We start from the raw sequence: 22,147 nt of genomic DNA, 5'->3' as shown, positions 1-22,147 counted from the left end.
AAGCCAGTGGAATCGATATAAAGCTGTGAGGTAAGGATTAAAATGTTAAATGAAATCAATGTTGAAAGTGATGCAAAGAACCAAGATTCTAAATCTTTGTGAATGCATATTTTCACATTATTATGGAAATTAATTTGTTAGAAGAAGAGGAAGAAAACAATGGGGGAGGGGAAGACTTACTAGATTAACCTGCATCAATGCAGCCACTTAATTGGTTTGCTCCTGCCCACCAAACATACTGATACTTAGGAAACAAAAGCGAATGATTTTCATATACTGCATTGATCACATAAAATATTTAACTGTCTCCTGGCTCTATAGACTGTGGTGTGGATACTTAATCAGGGGCAGCATTTGCTCATGTATTCTCATTGAACGGGAGGGGTAGAGGGGCGGGGAGGACACACTAATCATTTTAGTGTTTTATGTTGGGGATAGTGATGTAAAACTGATATAATTCTAGAGATCTAACTATCAAACTAATTAACATTTTGCCATGGTACCATTACAGTAACACTAATTGCTCACAAGTGCTATTGTCTTCAAAGAGGCATTCATTAAAGCATTCTAATGTTGCTTTATCGTTGAATGGCTATTACCTTCATCAGGATTTATTTGAAGTACAACCTGAAACACATTTTCTTAGAAAGCATCTTCCCGTAACTTCTAGAGATTTAATTCCAAGTAACTGTACTTGGAAACATAGCCTAAGGAGATGTGGCATCATTTCCGCATGTAATGCATGAAGAAATAGGTCAGGGATAAATATGCTTAAAGTATGATCTTCCAGGAACCACAGGCTTCAAAGGATATGGAAGAGGTTTCAAATCAACATAGCATATGAAGTATTTCCCTAACATTTTAACTGAGAGAAGAAATAGTATGCTAAATATACTTTAGCAGTGCCACTGCTGCATGAAATTACATGAACAGTAATATATTCAGCCCAATGATTTTCTTTGTACTTTCCACTTGTTTTGCATACACATTTGGAAAGTACACAGCATTTTCCTTAGGGCACCCCACCTTCTCCTGCCTCCACCCAGTCTTCCAGGGCAAGTGAAGGAGAAAGCATGAAGGTTCATATAAACACCTTTATCCTCAATAGCAAATTCAGGTGACCATACAGAAGCCGAAATAGAGATCATGGGAAATATAAGCGAGGTATCCACCAGGACATGGAAATGTTACATTTTTGGGCCACAGTTCCCAGAATTCAGTAATGCCTTTATGTGGTGTTGGGAGAATTCTAGGAACTAACTCTAGTACACGGGTTGGGGAAGAAACTTACTCCAAAGCCATAAAAATGTGGACTGAAAATGCTAAGTGGTATTAAAGAGCAAAAGACAATAGAACGTCAGTGAGGAGGTAAGAGCAGATAAATTGGAAATCATACCAAGAGAAAGAAAAAGAGCTTATTATTCTGAAAGAAAGTATGGCTTCCAAAACCAGAACTTCTTTCAAGCCACACAGATGGCCACTCATTGACCATACCTAAAATTCTTCATCTTGACTACCATGATGACCATATGTAAAGGTAAAGTTTTTCCCCTGACATGAAGTCTAATCATGTCTGACTCTGGGGGTTGGTGCTCATTTCCATTTCTAAGCAGAAGAGCCAGCATTGTTCATAGACATCTCCAAGGTAATGTGGCCGGAATGACTGCATGGAGTACCATTACCTTCCTGCCATAGCTGTACCTATTGATCTACTCACATTTGCATGTTTTCAAACTTCTAGGTTGGCAGAAGCTGGGGCTAACAGCGGGAGCTCACTTCGTTCCCCGAATTCAAACCGACAACCTTTCGGTCAATAGGTTCAGCAGCTCAACGGTTTAATTTGCTGCACCACCGGGGGGCACCTGATTGCCATATGAGCTGTATGAAATATTAATTTCTTTTATCTGAACATGTTATATACATAATAGCACAAGGGAGACGAAGTGTTTTTGCTTTTTTTAAACCTACCTCCTACTCCCTATGTTAGGAATGTACTGCCAGATCTGTACTTATTCATCTTTCTCTCTTCACAGTATTCTGGCCATAGGCTTACAACAGAGAAAGCTAATCAGAACTCATGCTGCTGTTTGTGCTCTGAAATCCCATGCATTTTGAAAAAGGTAAGAGCAGGTTTCTCCTTAAAGTCACAATCATGCCCTGCACTGACAGCAGGGAGAGGGAGAACAAGGGGGACTGTCAGAAAACAGACAATACTTCTCTCCAGATAACCTGCCCTCTACCACAGGTACTGAATTTATGTGGGTTTTGAAAACTAACAAGTAAGCAGTCATTGGAGCTTCCAAGGATTTTCTATCATATTTGTCTCCAACTGTTCAGACTGCAAAGAAACTCCTTTAAATATAACAAGGCATATCATATTAAGCAGTTGGCCAGGCTGTTCTCCAGCTATTATTGCCACTTATTTTCCTATATTACTGTGCATGGTGGGTGGGTAGAGGCTAAACATTGTCAGTGTTTTAAGCACTGATTAATGCGATCAAAGAATGGGGAATGGTAATAGCATGGTGGCTAAACCCACTCAGAGAAGCAGGAGACACAGTTTTAGTTTTCAGCTCTATCACAAGGAAATATATTTGGTGACATTATAAAGAACAATGATGCAGATGATATCAAGATATACAAAAGCAGGAAGTATATACATGCAAAACACAAGTAACATTTTAGAAATGTTATAAAGGTTCACAGAATGTTTCCAGAAACGTCCACTCAAGAAACTACAGTAAATGTCTATTTGAATTGGAATTGCTCTTCACCGCACAACTCGTTTCTGTATTTTCCCCAAAAAACAAACTCTATGCTAAAGTTCAGTTGTCACTTTAACCAAAATAAGGACCAGTCATGGCACATGCTTTGGCAGACTGGATTCTAAATCATCAGGTGAATGATGTGGTCTCCAAACCACAAAAGTGCCATGAGGCTCCTTTATTGCTTTTATTCAAACAAAGTAACACATCTATTCTTCCAAAATTGCCACCTGAATCAGATTCCCACTAAGACAGATTATTACTTCCTGCTGTTATGGCTGGAGTTCATGTTGAGACACTTGATAATAAAACTGTGACATTGCTGGGGAATATTCTAAGCATTGCTGATTCAACTGTTTTCCTTCTTTAGCCCAACATTCATTGCAGAGTTTTAAGACCCAGTACAAACATTTCTGTTTATTCTGCTTTATTATCTGACAATAAGGTTTTCCCGGCATTCTTTTATACACAATGTGCAACATACAATACAGCTTGTAATCCTCATCAGTGCCATTCAGTGCTTTTTCAGGCTGTTCTTTACAGCTGTCACCTATATCAGATTTTCACTCATATAGGCAGTCAAAAGCTCAGATCATTTCAGACAACTGGAAGACTCATGTAAACTTATTAAGGTCACAGAACTACCTATATTCAAAATCTTAGATATAGCTTTGGTTATTATAGTTCAACTCAATAAAAACAAGCATCTCAGGGGGCTCATTTCTTCACACCCAAAGTAAAGGAGCATTCAATTTGGTTGTGAAAAAAATCATGCTCCTTGTAGAAGCCTTGAAAAAGTGATCATTTTGTTTTGCATTCCAGTCTAAGCATAGAAGAACAACTTTGATCACCATCATCAAAACCCATCACCATTATCTACCCACATGCTGAAAAAATTAAGGAAGATGAAGCAGTGTGTGGGTGTAGGTACATATACAAGTACATGCTTCTAAAATGTATTTGCAAGAGGCGTGACAGTATAACAAATGTTGAAATTCTATATGCACATAATTATTCTGCAGCAAGTCTCATAGAATTCAATGGGTTTACCAGAAGTAAACAACACAACAATATACTTCATGCATATTAGTTTAGCTAATAAGATGCCCATTGTTCATATCACAACAGCTTAAAATGCTGAAACTACAAAATTCAGTAAGGAAACAAATTTTTGCAATAGTCCTTCTGTACAACAAATACACTAGAAAAGCTTTCAGTTGGAAGAAAATGCTTACAGTAGCGGCCACTGAAAACAATATATAATATATGATATAATATATCATTTTATAAATGATGTATTTGTTCATTTTTAATGCAGAAAAACCCTTTTTCTGGAGGCAGCCAGTTCTAAGTTGAGACATCATCTTACATCTGGATGTCAGTATAACTCACATGCATTTGGAAGAGAAAGGAAGAAAGAGGCTGAATTAATTTCCTGCCATTTTTCCCACTTACTGTTTTGTTATTTGGTTCCCAAGATCCCCGGGTAGGAGAATGTTTTACATACTACTGTAGGTACCCATCTATTGTGACATTCCCCTTTTCCTTCAGCAATTCACATCAACCACAACCTAATGAGAACATACCCTGTCCTCAGCAGTGAGACTCTTTCATACTTCACAGCCTGTGATTTCCCTCTGCTTTGAGACTTATTGCCTATTCAGGATGATGTATTCGGCACCACATGGTTTCATTCAATTTGCATAGCATGTTGGCTTTTACACAGGGTTGTCTTATTATGAACTTTGAGCTCTATAACAGGATGTCATAATTAGACCATGTATATCTTTAAGGCCAATTATCATTGGGAAAGAAATGAAGGAACCCCTGGAAATATGAACTAAGACACAAACCTATCTTTTTCATTTCCTTTGCAATGTGCTACAGCTTGCAGCAACCTCTCCCCTGCAGGACATTTATAAACCTAACGCTGCACTACTACTTTAACTTTCCCATGTTTAAATACACATATATGTCTTTAATAATGAACCAAGGCACAGCTATAAACATACTATGAAGAAAGAAAATTAATACTAATTTATATAAATATTATCATATTTGAGCACATTTTTAAATATAATAAATCTGATTCATATACTAAGTCATGGGATACATTTATCAAAATTACTTTCCTTTTATACTATTACAATTTTTCACAATGCCTTCCTTTAGAAGAGCAAATACATCCCTGTGTGTGTGTGTGTGTGTGTGTGTAAGACACACTGATAATTTTAAGACACTAATTTTCAACCAATTACTTTGTGGGTTAGTTTCTGATAGCTGTTAGAAAGTATTGAATTCCAGAAAAAATATTTTATGTCACTCTCGACTCCGAACAACTTTCTTAACAAATACAGAAAGAAGTGTCCAGGATCTTGAATGGAAATTTACACCCAAAGCACTTCAAAACAAAGCAGCAGAGAAATACATCTACATTTCACTGAACTTTCACAAGGCAACTACTCATTTAAACAGTTAGCTTATTGGATCACATGCCTATTCTATGTCTGTATTTCGCATAGCCAAAGCAGCTGACAAGCTGTAAACAGATTACCCTCAGCCTTGCCTGTTAAATTCAACAAAGAGCAGTGGAACAGAAAATTAAAACATAGCTGGCAAAGTTACATTCACATGCAGCGAGGGAGGCAAAACTGGTACTTACAGAATTGTAAAGTAAAAACGTCCCAGTTCCTCTTTTACATGTTTTAATGCAAATCAAACAAAGATCTCGGCTCTCATTCACTGCTTCCGCTACACTGATCAGTCAGGCAGAACAGGCCCTTATGGATTGCCTATGCAGCTGGGAGATAATGGAGCCATATTCTCAGCTGGGACTGGAGATGCCTAACCGCTACTACTACGAAGCACTGTATGCCAGCACACCAGCATTCATCAGGAAATACAGCTCACCACAGCTTTATGTCTTCTCTCTCCCCAAGGTCCTGAACAATTAGCACAGGAATCAAAGGCTCTCTCTCACACACATTTACAACCCCTGCACACATAAGGAGACTGAATCCTACTTAAGGGATATCCAAATACTGGCTGATTTTATTCATTGATCAAGTGTGTGAAATGCTTTTTTAATTTCATTTTTAAATTGAAAACAAGCCCTGGGAAAACACACATACAGATGGGCCAACTAGCATGGTTCCTGGATTTCAGTGATGCTATAATCCTGCTATGACCACATAATAGATGATTAGATGAATCTCTGTAATTAAACAGAATGCTTTGCATATGCAGCAGGTCATTCTACTACAAATGCAGATGTCTGAGTCAGGTTTCTCCTGCAACCCTGTTTTCCCTGCTGCAGGGAACTCTCCATGGTGCCAAATCATTTTCCTTCTTAGTATTAATATTTACCCTACTTGAAGCCTTATACTTCTGAGAATTGAGGATTTTGGTGACTCACAACTAATTATTTAGTAAATCTGACAAGTTTTGTTGTACAAAATGAGACAGAATTATTCCAAAAAGATCCAGTACTAACAAGGCCATATCATTTCTATAAGTTTGCTCAAGCTTCAACAGCTGCTGTCTTTTGCAAATAAAAGAAATAAGAGTGCAACCAACCTTTTAAAAGGGCCAATCCATTAGGGGAAGTAAGAAAAAAATGTTAGTATTTGAAACTCAGAGCAATACAAAAAAATAAAATCATAATAAAGTATGAAGCTTGCAAAGGCTGTCACTGAAGATAAAGCACAGATCAATGGGTGGTCTTAGGCTTTATTTGTGTTTCAGCCTCTTTTTGACTTTCAAAAGAAGACAACAGAGAATAACTTGATGGGTGTGTTGTAAGGACAACAATGATGTAGTCATATTTGTTTTATCTAATAATCTCTAAGTCCTGCAATTCTGTTGGAGGACCCAAAGTTTCTGGAGTGACAATTTCTCTAGGAATCATTATGTCATCCAGGCAGATCGTATGGTCAACAACCACCATAATTGTTCCAGAAGATGTAGAGATTTCTAGAGAGGTGTTCTCTCAGGTTTGCAGGGGTCCTGAACTTCTAAGATAATGGCCTATTGTACACCTCTCACAGTGATAGAAATATATGAAATAATTACATTGAGTGAAACAAGGTTTAACACTGATTTTTGACTCATAAGGCTAAAACTATATTAATTGTCTGGCTGTACTATTTTACCTATGTATTTTTTGTGCAATAATAAATATACTCTGATATTTGAAAGTTCCAGTATATACAACAACAACAACAACTTTGGTTGTTGCATGTTTTCCGGGCTGTATGGCCATGTTCCAGAAGTATTGTCTCCTGACATTTCGCCCACATCTATGGCAGGCATCCTCAGAGGTTGTGAGGTATAGTAACACCCTCATGACATTGCTAAACCACTATGAATCTCTATATTGGAGGAAGGGTGGGATAAAATAAAGTTAATGGTGGTAATAATAATAATAATAATAATAATAATAATAATAATAATAATAATAATAATGAATTACAACCTACAGCAGGATGGGATGTTCAAGAAGGGCCATTTAACTGGGGGCTACCGAGAATTACCTGTTAGTGAGTCGATATTTTAAAAATGAATGGACAATCAGGACATTGCTCTAGAACAGAGGTTCCCAATCTTTAGTCCTTGAGGTGTTTTGGACATCAGTTCCCACAATTTCTAACAGCTGGTAAACTGGCTGGAATTTCTGGAAGTTGTGGTCCAAAACAACTGGAGGACCAAAGGTTGGGAACCACTGCCCTAGAAGTTGGATTGGAATGAATGATCATGCAAAGGATAGTGAGCCAGTCCTTATCTTGTCCTTCTACAGCCATCATTTTCAATAAGGAAGTCATTCTGATTTATTAGAAGAAGAAAATAAGCAGATTTCACCCAATTACATAGGTCTGTTTCACAGATGCATGCAAATCATTTAATGTTTTGAAAGCAGACAGCTTGTAACAGAGAGTGCAAATAGCTTGACTGAAAATCACAGTACTAAGTTGATACTGAGGTAATATAAATCATCTGTCATTTGTTTTTCTTTTTTTTTAAAAAAAAAAAAGCTGCAGTTTGCACATCATTTATTAAATACATATCCTACCTATAAATGTTTTCAGAACAGCAAATAATACATTAAAAAGAAGAGAGAGATAGAGAAAGGAAAAACTTTATACAGATATACAGTAGATTCTCAGTTACCTGGAACTCAAGCAACCATGACCCTTAAGCAACCAGAAAAATTGGAAAATGAGTAGATTAAATAAAAAATAAAATAAATTTAATTGTTAGCAGAAATGTCAGTTTAAACTTGGCATGTTGTGTCACGAGTAAGGCCACACTCATTTTAGTGAAGTTCATAAAGTTGAAGAGTTTATTGTCTATAATTTAACTAAAAATGCATACTTTCTTCACAAGGCTACTTTTATAATATGGTAAAATATATTACAGTAAGCTAGGTTTGCTTTTATTTATCTTTATTTGCTTTTAATTACTGTGTTTCAACATTAATATCAAGTCATCATAAGGTTTATTTATGGCAGTGTTTCTGAAACTCTGCTCCTCCAGATGTTTTGGACTTTAGCTCTGACCATTCCTAACATCTAGTAAGCTGGATGGGATTTCTTGGAGCTGAAGTCCAAAACACCTGGAGGAGCAGAGTTTCAGAAAAAAACAGAGTATAGTGTCAGTTAGATCTACTTTTAATGGTAACTCTCAAGCAATCAGAAACTACATTTATCTTGCATCTAGAAATTTCCAAGAGTGTTTGTTAACTGATACTTCTTTATTTTTATTACCATCAGGCATTTATTTATTATTTTCCAACCTGGAGGCAATGTGCAATGGATTAAAAAACAATCCATTAAATACTCAAATAAAAAATATTTCAAAACTGATTGATCTGAAACAAATCTTTGAAAACAATTTAAAAATAACAGACAGTTTAAAAAAGATAAAAGAAACCTAGTTTTAAGGATCAAAAAACATGCAAGAGAACAAAGTCCCAGCAATGTGTTCACTTGTTACAATGTTACAAGCTGGGGGAAAAACGCTACCAGAATGGAAAATACGACAGTCAGATTGGTTCCAAATCACATTACATAGCTTACAAGGAGCACTTTCAATTGTACCCAGAAATGGATTGCTAACCACTGAAAACGATGTAATGCTATGATCACATTTTCCCTTTAATTTTCCAAGGCCAATTCTTTGGCTACAAGTTTCAGGACAAAATGAAGAGTAGATCCAGATTACACAATGATTGCACTTTCATAACACTTTTACTGATATCACTTTGGTGACATACTTATACATTTCCAATGAATGCCTTTGAAGTGCTTCATTAGAGCACTCTGGCAGAGATTTATAAGCATCTCATGTACCACGACAGTTAATGTGGCATCAAAGTACTATAATTGTGTTGTCTGGATATCCCCAAAATTTCCATGCAAACTTAGCCATAGTAGTCCAACCAGGACACAAGATTAATGTTTACATTTTGCTGCTCCACTGAACATTTGCCCTCACCCACCTCATAAATTTGTGCAGTAATAGAATGTGCACAGCATCAATAGCTTCATAAAGATGTTGAACAACACTAGGAAAAGAAAAGTGACCTATGGCATTCCATAAATACACTGCCAGGGAGCCAACACAGTTGTCCATTGTTATTCTCTGAAACTACCACCATAAGTAATGGTGGAATCAATGCACAACATTCCCAAAATCCAAAAACAGAAAAACTCCATAAACTAAGAAATCAAGGAGTAAATGAGATATACATTCTTCCTTCTTTGCCTCAAATAAAGTAATTCTGTCCTAAAATTAGATCTCAACTGAGACTAGAATGCAAGGCATCTGAAGCTGAGATGCTCTTGAAAATTGTACCCCCCCCCCAAAAAAGGATATTTATGACCAGGCAATAATTATTATAAATCATTGGGCCAAGGGAGGGCATTTTCAGGCCTTGTCAAGACAGCAGGGAGCACATGATTGTAACAATAGTCTTTCACTTCAGCTCATATATATCCAATCATTCCCCCAGTATGGACAAGGATTGGATGCTAAGAGGAATAGAAAATCAAGAAGGATGGTTGATGCAGTATGTGGATGGTTGCACCAAGGAAAACATCTTTCCCAAAATCCACAAAACCTGAAACTGATCACAGAAAAGAATACAAGACAATGCTTTTGAATCCAAACCTTATACAGTAGAGTCTCACTAATCCAACATAAACGGGCTGGCAGAATGTTGGATAAGCGAATATGTTGGATAATAAGGAGGGATTAAGGAAAAGCCTATTAAACATCAAATTAGGTTATGATTTTACAAATTAAGCACCCAAACATCATGTTATACAACAAATTTGACAGAAAAAGTAGTTCAATACGCAGTAATGCTATGTAGTAATTACTGTATTTACAAATTTAGCACCAAAATATAACAATGTATTGAAAACATTGACTACAAAAATGCGTTGGATAATCCAGAATGTTGGGTAAGCGAATGTTGGATAAGTGAGACTCTACTGTATCAATAGAGGCTTTTAAGCTGACACAAAGATATTTGGTTTTGTTTTGAAAGCTTTGGAAGAAATAAGTCGCAGTAAGGTTTTGCTACTGAGTTCACATCAAAGCAGCCCCTAACTATTGAGGAGGAGTAGCACTGACACACAAGAATGTGATGGAAACATCAACGTAAAATATCAGTGTTGCTTTTAGTGACTCACAGTAGGCATATTTTTGAGCTCTCAAGCCTGTCATGACAAGTTTTGTTCTAGTTGCAATCCAGCTGTCTTCCTATCTGTTTTGTGGTTTGAAGTTCTGTAGTTACACTAGAGAGCCATCCAAACTCCACAGGACCAAAGTTGGCAACTGTAATGATAGCTTGTTGCATGTAATCATTCCATAACATGCCATGTGCTTTTTTTTTAAAAAAAACCTGCTAGTTCTGGCTACTGCAAAATTCTCATAGAGAACTCAGAAAACCTTTTCAATTCCATGCATCTCCAAGGACAGACAATTTAAAGAGGGCTTCCACCTCTGCAGGGGAGAGGAACTGGCATCATAACACTGCAAAATAAAACAGCAAATGAAACAGTGAAACAAGCATGACTAAATGTCCCACTGCACCATATTGCAGTGGTGTGATGCACTAGGGATAACAGAATTTAATTTTCATGGTATGACGCAAGTCAGCCTTGAAACCTGCTGGTGCTTAAAAAGGATCTATCAGCATCCACTGATGGAAAAGGACCTCACAAATCTGCAGGAGGGCTGGAATTTCCAGAATTGGTAAAAACTAGTGATTAGCTCTCCCATTCACTATAAACATATTTTACACGCCTAAGGAATGCATCTTAGCATAACTGAGCATTTGCTAGTTAATCAAGCCACCCTATAGCAAATATTACTTCACCTTTCAGCAGATGCACTTTTTCTAGCAAGATGTACAAGGTCAGCTCACTTTGTAAACCCACTTTTCTCAACTTTTTTTTTTTTTGCCTTAGAAGAACCCTTGAAATAATGTTCAGGTCTCAGAGAACTCCTACATAAAATGATTATATCTAAAGTTTAAAAAGTATTTTCACTCATGATTTCTGAGGTTGAGAAATCCTGCTGTTGCTCCTCTTTTTGTTATTTGTTGTGTGCCTTTTCAAGTCATTTCTGACTTATGGCAAGCCTGAGGCAAATCTAGAATGGGGTTTTCTTTGCAAGATCTCTTCAGAGGAGGTTTCCTTTGTCTTCCTGTGAAGCAAAGAGGAAGGCAGTGGTTTTCCATGGCTGAGCATGGATTTGAATTTTAGTCTCCAGACTGATAGTCCAATGCTTAAACCACTACACCATGCTGGGAAGCCTGGCTGAGAACCATGCAGTAGGCAAAACCAAAAATGGTTCTTTGCTATAATGGGTTAATCTTGTTATAATGTGATAAATGATATATAAGTACATTTCAGAAAAGGAGAACTTGAAAGGGTGCATTCAGGTGTATTCCAGCCCAGGTGTATTCCAGCCCAGAAAACTGGTCCTCTAAGGCAGCATCTTGTTCATTGTGTGGACCCTTGTGAACAGTAGCTATGATGAAGCCTAGTTTTTATCAACTGAAGGGTGTGGGACAATGTTGCCTTTGATTTTGGTTTTATTACTGCATCCCTTTCATGTCATCAATAAACCACTATTTTAGTGCAGCTGCTACTTCCTTTCACTTGGCCTGGGAATGGAGTGGATCAGGTCCTTGGAATTGGTATCACTTCCCAGTTTGAAATATTCATGCTCCATCCTATTTAGTAGGCTTTCTGATTCACACAGCCTGCTTCTTAATTATTATCTGCAAACAATGAAAACAAGCAAACAAAATACAATCCGAAAAATGCAAGGAGAGGAGGAAAAAAGGTCACTTAGATACATGTATTTTATATTACATTGCAAATGTGCAATCTCCAGCATCCTTTGTATCTACTGCATAAAAAATAAGCCAAAGCATACTTGCATAAACAGTGTGCTTCATTTCCTGTTTGTAAAAAATATAAGGCCATTAATCTCTTTCTGTCTCATATGCAAAATGGTTATGGCAATGATAATTACCTACTCCACAGGGGTGTGTTGAGGCTTAGTTAATATTTAAAAAGCAATTTGGTTTTTGTGGACAAATGGTACTAAATATAGGTACAGTTTATTATTTCCATTATTATTACTGTCATTTCCGAAGATATTTTACTGTGTAAACTCTGCACAGCACATTCCATGCTTGATTTGCAAACTAGCCATGGATTCTAAACACCCACTTCCCAATTGTTTCGGATGGCTATGAAGATAACGTATTTATAATTCTCATATCACTGCACAGCAGCAAACTTTAACAACACCCAGTAAGCCAAGTAGAAGTGCAATTCAAATTACTTCCGCAATTTTGAAACTGGCTTTAATCATCTTTGGATAAAGTCCCATGTTAACTGAAGTGCTGGGTTCTGAACAGGTAATGTATTCCAAGTGCAAAATACTAAGAGCACATCTGAACATTCTGGCAGAGCATGCCATATAATAAAGGAAAGATCCAGAAATGTTACTAAGCAGTAAAATAAAAGTTATCTCCTTTGTAGAGGTATGAAGCAGACGCGAGGAAGAAGGAGGAGGCTTACACAAAAAATAATAATAAAAATATTGGTAAAGTGTGAGTTTAGGCTTGTACACATTATGATATGTCGGCATGTAATATACCAATGATGCAAGGTAGGCCACTAGAGGCTCAATAAAATTGCTGGTTTTGCTTCTTGACATGGGAGTTACCAGGCTTTTTCAGGGCAAAATGCAAGGCAGATGTCCTATCTTTGATCTCTTGGCTCAAAAGCTGTGGCGTCATAATAATGATTTTCTAATCAAAAAGCCCAGGAAAATTCTACCCCGAAAAGAAGAGGTATAATCAATAAGAAAAAAAGGAATCAGAGATAAATTTACCTCATTTGATATTCCCTTCCATTTCTTTCATCCACACAGTGCGAAATATGAACAAGGCAAGGGAACTATCCATATTCAGACACTTTTGTATTTCCTCTTGCCGAGTAATTCTTGTCTCCCACCTAAAATTCTGATTATCATGAATATAGCAAGCTACATGTGTGGCTTGCTGGTAAATAAATGACGATAAAGTCTCATGCAATATCAAAACAGTCTCCAGTGTTATCCTTGGGTCTGGAGTTTAATAAAGTCCTCAAAGAAATGTCCCACAAAGCCAAGTTGTGGACCTGTCTAAACTGAACAAAAGAGGCCCTGAGACACCTGCAAGCTAGAAGGCCTTAAAGGTCTGCTCTTTAGTCAGCTGGTTGCAAGAAATAAAAAGGAATAGGCAAAGGAAAGGGAAAGGGAGAAATGTGCCAAGAGGAAGGTGCATCAAGCAAACCCTTGTCGGGAAAGGCTTTCCATCTGGAAATGTATGTCCTCACTTCGAAATACCATGTGGATTCAGAAAAGGTCTCTACAATGGACCCACCACTAAGACACTACATTTGGAAGACAATCATACTTGGCCACGAGTGATAGCCTATGATGATGAGCTGAGAACAGCCCTTTACAAAGAGAAATTTTCTTGAAGATGGTTCTTGTGAACTAAGTGACAAAACAATATAAAACTCAACATTTCCAATACCTGGAGTGTCCTGCAGAAAATCAGTTCCACAATTCCACAACTCTGACCATTAGGCATGTTGACTTATAGGAGCTGCAGTCCACAATATCATTGTGATATTTCATTTAAGGTATCAGATGTTTCTTAAAGATTAGATTTAGAGCAGGGATAAACACAGTTTATTACATACCAGGTATATCTAATATCATATATCATTTTCTTAAAAGATCACAAGTACAAGAAAGCAGTGAAGAAATAGTAATAGCCAACTTCCTGCTGTGTGCTCCCGAAGCAATAACAGCAAGGAATAAAGGCTCGATAACATTCTTGCCTGGAAGACAAGACTGTTCTGTTAATATTCTTTGATCTAATCCTCAAAAGGAGGATTGGGCAGAATAGAAAATTCTCTTCCCTAAGCAAGCTTTGATTCTAGGAGTCTCCTCCAAAAACAGCATTCCAGAGAATATGTCCTCCTCTTACACCCAAAGTCTCAAAGAATCCCACATGACTAGTAGATGATTTCCATATAGAGGAAATGGCATATTGCCAGAACAAGGTGAAAAAGAATTAAGAGCAATTAAGTGAGAGATAATGTTAAGATAGTATAAAATCCTTCTTCAACTGCCTTAGTAGTAAGTTGACAAGTTGACAACTTGTTGACAAGTTAGCAACTGCTTTTGTTAATTTAGTATTACTTCAAGAATATTATGCTAATTAACTACTTTATTCAATTTACCAATAATTTTAAATATGAGCTATTACTTATCATAGGTAATCAGCCATTTTAATTAGCTATTAATTAATAGACTTGCCTGTCCTACATTTTCTTCAACAGAGGTGGGAAAAATTCCTGCTGTTTTTGTAGCTCCTGATTCCCTCACAGACTCCTCTGGACCCAAGATTTTTTTCTTTTACTTTAGAAAAAGAGGGTAAATTGTGTCTTCCGAAAGTCCTCCAGAAGAGGTGATTTACCATTTAAAATTAAATAAATAATGGCTAGATCCAATGCATTGTTTAACATTTTCAAATACCCATATTTCAAACCAGAAATTGACTTAACAGCCTGCAGTTCAACATATTCCAAAAGAAAAAAAATGTGCAGAATTTGTGTAGAAGGAAAGAGTTCAGTTATAAAGGCTTTCTTTCAGCTGAGTCTTTTTTCCCTAAAGTTCTCTGCTCTAAGACACCTCGAACTTGACAAGGCACTTGTCAAAAGAGAAGACTAAAGTGACCAGGTTCAACATGGTGTCTTGCACATCATTATGTCACCTCTCAGTTTCAGCAAGATGCTTAGTCAAAGGTTTTGGGTGAGAGAGAATTAGAAAAAGAGTGGCACTAGTGTGAAATCTCTGGAAACAGGAACTGTGAACACTGGACTTTCAGCTGCATTTTAAGGAAAGCTAGCAGCAGGGAGAGAGACAGAAAGAGAGAGAACAGACTGCCCAAAGCAAAAAAAGAAAAAAGAAAAAAAGTAACTGCTGTGTTAAATGATGTTATTTTATGATTTATTCAATGATTGTATGTTATTATTATTGTGTTAGGTCTTTGTAAGTAAGGCATTTAATTTTGTCATAATTATGTTGGAAACTGCTTTGAGTCCCCATTGTGGGGAGAAAAGGGGTATACAAATGAAGTAAATAAATAAATTAACTCAGTTTCTAAATGCTCGACTAAAGTAGGGAACATTTCTTACTGGGGGGGGGGGGGCAATGCTCTCATCCCATCCTCCCTCTTCCAGTAACTCCATTGGTGATCCCATACCTAGTGCAACAACACTATCAGTTACTGGTAAAAGTTACTCATTCCATGCAAAATATTGATAAACTCAAATATCTACATAACTTGTCCTTGATGTTGTTGCTGCTGGATGGTGTGCATTTGCACTCAATTTCTTGCTATTTAGGAAGAAAAGAGGAAAGGGTGGGATTATTATTATGTTTATTTTTACCCCGATTTATCTCCCCCAAAGGGGACTCAAAGCGGGATGAAAGGAATAAGTTAGCATTGTGAATTTATCAGACTCTCCCACTACTAGGATTGCTTACAAGGCAATTTTGTTACTAAACTTAAGCAACCAACCTTAGAGAGATAATTAAAAGTAGATTTGTTCCCCCCCCCCCCCCTTATTATCACAGAACAAAATCAACCACAGAGCATACAGCCTCACAAACCATGTATTAAGACTCTTTCTTAGTTTTTGATTTAAATAATTGACAGGAAAGGGGAGTTTTGTTTTCTTTTTCAAAAAATATGTCTGGATTATTGACTTTTACCAGGTTTCCCAAAATCCATCTGCTACAGAGCCGTTCTTAGACAGAGCCTCAAGAGAAGTGCAAAAGCAATTGAAGGAATTTTCTACAAAGTCTAGGAAGAGAATGCTAAGTTTATAGATGAACTGTATGAAATAGCTAGCTATTCATTTCTCCCCACTGTAATTCTATATATTAATGACTTTTGTTGATGTGTGCCTTTAAGTCATTTCTTCCTGTAAACCTATCATGGAGTTTTCTTTGCAAGATATTTTCAGCAAGATTGGTTCAGAAGGGGTTTGCCTTATTTGAGGTTATAAGAGTATGACTTGCCCAAGGTCATCAAGGGGTTTCCATGGCCAAGGAGGCATTAGTAAAAAAGTTTTAATGAATCTGAGTTAGGGTTACCATTTTCCTTTCACCAAGTGTATCATATAGAATGAAGAAAATCTTTTGTAAGCCTTCATACAGTCAACATCTTGCTTCAAATGCGGTGTTAGGAGAGTCAACATTCAAAGTTTTGGTCCTATGTCCTGCCAGTAGAAAACTCAACCTTTTCCAACATGTCAGAAAAACAGAAAATTAAGTGCAAGAAAGATTGGTGGGATAGGGAACCACACACACGGTATCTGTATTTGAAACCTTTGGCACCATGTGTCCTTTATAGCTTTTTCAGATTGCCTCTTTTGAGCATTCTCTCAGGAGATCAATAGTTCATCATGTCTTCAATATAGTTTGTATTCCCTTGAGTTTAATGGCTATTCTGTTTTAACTGTTTTCACTCTTTTCTGAGGAAGAGAAGATTCCTTTTTTGAATTCTAGCCAGTTTTTTTTTCTCTGTAGTAGAAAGTGTTAAGGATGCATGGCTCTATAGGGTTTGTTGGCGCACAATTCCCACCAATGTTAACTAATGATGAGGTATAATATGTTGGAACACACTTCCTTCATTCATACCATAGAAAAGCAACATTATCCACACTTATGAAACATATTATCTCATTTTATGGCTAACTATAGATGAGTGTAGTGGATCCCTGCTATCCCCTGAAGTTTGGTTCTAGGATGCCCTATGGAAACCAATATCCATGAATGCTCATGCCCCATTACATACATAGTAAAATAGTGTTTCTTTGTACAAAATGGCAAATTCGAAGTTTGCTTTTTGGATTTTTAAAAATATTTTCAAGCCATGAACAGTTGAATCCATGAATACAGAATACATAGATATGGAGAGTCAACTGTGCAATAGTTCTCAAAATATTTACAAGGAAAGAAGTTGTTTATAAGAAGTAGCATTCATGCACAAAAATTCATTCCATACAACTACAACCTTCAATTCCCAAAGGCAATTAATTTCTATGTTAATTCAATTAAAGATCTACAGCACAGCATGTAGATTTGTTGTACATACCTAGGTTTTTCTTGTAAGATTTGAGTTATTTGAAATACAAGAAGATAACACATGCTATGGTTGCAATTGAGCTAAAATCCTACACTACGAAAACATGACAAACTCAATCAGGTAAAGCAAGATTATATTTGTCAGCTTATATTTGCTGTTCATTGTTTAAAGAAACATATACACAATCGCATATTCCACTAGTTCAACTAAAGATAGTAATATATTGAAACTGTGATAGCAAATAAACATATTAGCTCTCCCCCCATATGAATATCATATTGCTCTTATATTTGTTTGATATAACAGCTAGCCTCAAACTGCATTAAATGGTCAATGTAGATAGGGTCAATGGGGCCAAAATAGAGAAACACACAATGTCTGAAATGCTATTTTTTAAAAAAAATATTTTAGAGTTTGAGATCGTAAAATAATATTACAACAATAGTAAAAAGGTAAAGGTTTTCCACAGAAATTAAGTCTAGTTGTGTCCGACTCCAGGGGTTGGTGCTCATCTCTGTTTCTAATCCAAAGAGCCGGTGTTGTCCGTAGATGCCTCCAAAGTCATGTGGCCGGCATGACTGCATGGAGTGCTGTTACTTTCCTGCCGGAGCAGTACCTGTTGATCTACTCACATTTGCATGTTTTCAAACTGTTAGGTTGGCAGAAGCTTGTGCTAATAGCGGCAGCTCACCCCGCTCCCTGGATTTGAACCGCTGACTTTTCAATCAACAAGTTCAGCAGCTCAGCGGTTTAACCCACTGTGCCACTGGGGGCTCCTATATTCATATAATATTATACAACAATAGTATTATAGTATAATTATAATTTTACATAATTTATGTCAGTATATGCTTGCAATTTAGACATTTTCCTACATCTCTGCAATGTTTATTATAATATTTTCATGTTGATATGCTTTCTCTGATAACAAATTTCACATTTCTAGTTTATGTGCAACATTTTTTATAAGATAAAGTCTATGTCTATGGTTGCAGAGACATGGAAAAACACTGATGCAAACAAGAGTGTCAAACTTTTTCATCTTCCCCAACTATCCACATAATAATTTAGTATGTGTGTGGATTAGGTAGTGTTTTTATGATGTAGGCAAAACTGAATATTCAATAATCACCCCAGACTGAGCTTTGAAAACATACATTTATTTAGTATTTTAACTTCCTCTGAATTAGAAGAATTATCTTCATGAAACCTTAGATTTGTAGAACTCAGGGGTTTCAGAAAGCAGTGTTCAAGCTTTTTAATTTGTATGGGTACAACATTATTACAGATATATTTGCTCTAGGAAGAGTTGGGATAAAAGAATTCTTTGGTCAGTCCCAAGATTTGGTCCCCTGGTATCCTCACAGTCTTCTTTTGAAGCGGATCAGATGGAGGACATTGGTGGAAGTTTTTTGTTAAAAAAATTCCCTCAGTTATCTGCTGGACCGTATATGCACACATGCAAATATCTTAATATAAACACAATAAAATTTGCATGTGCTCATATGAGGTCCAGCACATAACCGAGGGATTTTTTTTTATTGTCTGATCTGTCTCTTCCCCAATTCTTAATTCAATTTGTGCTTCCTTTGAACCACCTGTGTGCCCGTTTTATAGTCCGATCAGCTGATCAACTGTTTCGGGCTTTTTAAAAGCACACATGAACTGGAACAGTCTACACAGGGGGGAGGGAAGGAAAGCATGACTGCAGAGATATGCAGTCATGTAAAGGTGCACATTTTTCAGACGGAATCAGGTTATAAATGCACTTTTTAAAAATGGCTTTTTAGCTCTTAGCCTGATCCCTCCTGCACATCATTTAGCCACCCCCACACTTTTAACCCAGTTACTTTGGGTTTTACAGCATGTGTAAAAGGGTCCTGAGACATCAGAAGCAAATGTGAAAGGTTAAGGACAACTTTAAATACTAACCTTTCATAAGCCAGTTCTCCCATAAAAGATGGTGCCAATGGCATCCTACAGATTCAACCTATCTTAAGTCTGTTTATAGAAAAGTTACAAAAACCCACAAGACCATATATCCTATACTGAAGGTTTTCTAAGGTCGCAGGTATGCTAATGATTTCTGCATAATGTCTTTAAAACAACTATTATTTATTATTTATTCTATTAAAACTGCTATAACAATAACAACTCATCCATTTCTTCATCCACTTACTCAACTGTAATAAATAAATTTAAAAGATTGGCAAAAAAGCAGCAATAATTATAAGGACAATAATGAGCACATTAGAGCAGCACAAGGAAAGTTACTAAGGTCTCTTCTTTTCATTGCAATGAAAGGAAGAGTTCCATATGTCCAAAGATAGAAATGTGAGATATTGCCTTTTTCAGTGATAGAATCAAAGGCCCCATCTCCAGTGCCATATAATACAGTTTGAAACTGCAATATAGGGCAGTGTAGATGGGGGCAAAGTCTAATCTCTTATTGGAACAATTCTAGCTGGAAACTTGGTACTTTTTAGTGATGCATAAACAACATTACAAAAATAATGTCACTTGTGAATAATATGTTTATTCAAAGCCACACAAATGATAACTATTTTCACTGGCATAAATACAGTGATCTAAATTTACTGGCTGCGGAATGATTGCTATATTTTCATGTGTATCATTTAAATTTATTTTTCCTTCCTTTAAGTTATTTTCTCTCAATTACTAATTTGATTGCTGCAAGGATTTGCATTTTAAAAATATATGTCTACACCAAATCTTTGAATCATACAAAAATAGTGTCACAATTAACAGAAAACGAATGCGCAAAAAGAAAAAGAGCCCGAAATATGTGTTAAATAACTCTAAAGCAAGTCTGCAACTCACCACAGTGCGACCATAATAAGATAAATTGTTTTCAGTCTTCTCCATTTCTAACATTTATTTCTTTATTTCTTTATATCTCTCCCAGTATTGGACACAACAGAACAAATTAAGTTAAAACTATATATATATTGAACTCTTTCTAGTACAAAAGTATAAAGACTATTAAAAAAAACATTAACACTTTTGTTTAAATCAGTTTTGAAAAGGCAGTATGAATTAGATCTATGGATTTTAAAGTCTATATTCCCAGAAATAGTGCCTGTTTACATTTTATTATGAAATACCAATGTTTATTATGTCATAAAAACTCTTTCACTTGATTAGGATGTTAGTACACTGGGCATGCAGGTTTTATGCTATGAGTTGCTGCTATCAAGCTATATAATGGGCTGTGCATTGTGTGGAATTGTTTTCTCTCTTGCTACAAAAAAAAAGTCAATTGCTAATTGTTGTCCAATGCATTTTAAGAAACAAGTGGTGATTGCTATTTCTGAAGTGTAAGCAATTGTAAAATGGACTATTTGGAAAATGTCCAGATGTCCTGTTTACCCCACAGAGAAGTGGGGGGGCGGGGGAGGATTTGGGATATTTATAGAAAGTTTAATTGCTTTGAGTATATTAATTAAAAAGGTACATAGAAGGTGGGTAGTAAAATAATCTAATGGCACAATCCTCAGTGCAATCCTTCATTTACACAGAAGGCTTATCTTCACACTAGCCAAACTAAATATATATATATATTTAAAACATGAAAAAGGAACCTACGCAAATCTCTATCAAAATAGAGTTTCAAGAAGAACAAGTATTTTGCCTTCACTCACCTGATCTCATAAATAGATGAAACAGAAAATAAGGCAGGAGATTTCTCAAGGTCAATCTGCATGGTAAATATGCAATGCATATCTATTTAGTATTTATCCTATTTTTCCCTTTAGAGTAAACAGTAAGCAACAAACATGGGAAGGCAGCTTAACTTTTTGACCTCCACCTGGACTTCTCCTTCCAAGAATATGTTTGTGTATGAAGGAATTTAAACGTTGTAAGCATCAATTAAATGGTGTCTTTCAAAGAATTGGAATTTAATAGTAGCAAGGTGTACTTTTAAAAGTAAATACTGTAACCACAGATGAGGAGGCTTACATATATTGTTTTTTATGCAGGCTGGAGCTCTACATACTTTTTCTTGTTTCAATGGAAAAATAATCTGAATATGTGTTCAAAATGTATAGTTTGTTCACTTTGTGTCATTTAAGCTAAATCGTTTAGGGCTTTGAAAGCCATGATAGGCACTCTCAATTCAGTTTGAAAACAAAAGACAGGAAATAACAGGTATTAGAAAGTAGTATGGCAGCAGTATTTTTTACAAACAGATGATTTTGGATTGTTTTCAAGGAAGTCTAGGATGTTTTAAGCCATTTCTAGAAAACACTGACTTCAATTTAGTTTACAGAAAAGGAAAGGAAAAATGAAACAGATATGTCTTCATTAGAAGACAAAACTAGTAAAAAGTGGCTCCTCAACACTGCTGCCATATCTGTCTAGGGATCAAGAACTATTGCCAAGCTGCATATTTTTCTGCCTCAAAATGAATATAGAATCATAGACTTGGAAGAGACCTCATGGGCCATCCAGTCCAACCCCCTGCCAAGAAGCAGGAAAAGCACCCCAGTCGGATGGCCATACAGCCTCTGCTTAAAAGCCTCCAAAGAAGGAGCCTCCACCATACTCCAAGGGAGAGAGTTCCACTGCTGAACAACTCTCACGGTTAAAAAGTTCTTCCTATTGTTCAGGTGGAATCTCCTTT

At 36.4% G+C, this 22,147-nt stretch overlaps 1 protein-coding gene across 7 annotated transcripts in view; it reads right to left on the bottom strand.

Annotated features, from left to right (window-relative positions):
• cntn4 (contactin 4) overlaps positions 1–22,147 on the bottom strand; it is a 727,084-nt gene that overhangs the window by 430,161 nt on the left and 274,776 nt on the right. The window contains exon 1 of one of the 7 annotated variants that reach the window (XM_008105348.3): positions 5,428–5,814. The exons of the other annotated variants lie outside the window; for them this stretch is intronic. The gene's annotated coding sequence lies outside the window, so the exon portion shown is untranslated. Of the gene's footprint in view, positions 1–5,427; positions 5,815–22,147 lie in introns of those variants that run through there. 7 annotated transcript variants of the gene reach the window in all.

The sequence above is a fragment of the Anolis carolinensis genome, chromosome 2, assembly GCF_035594765.1.
Source record: "Anolis carolinensis isolate JA03-04 chromosome 2, rAnoCar3.1.pri, whole genome shotgun sequence".
NCBI classification, from domain to species: Eukaryota; Metazoa; Chordata; class Lepidosauria; order Squamata; family Dactyloidae; genus Anolis; species Anolis carolinensis.
This window is presented reverse-complemented; position numbering and strand designations above follow the sequence as displayed.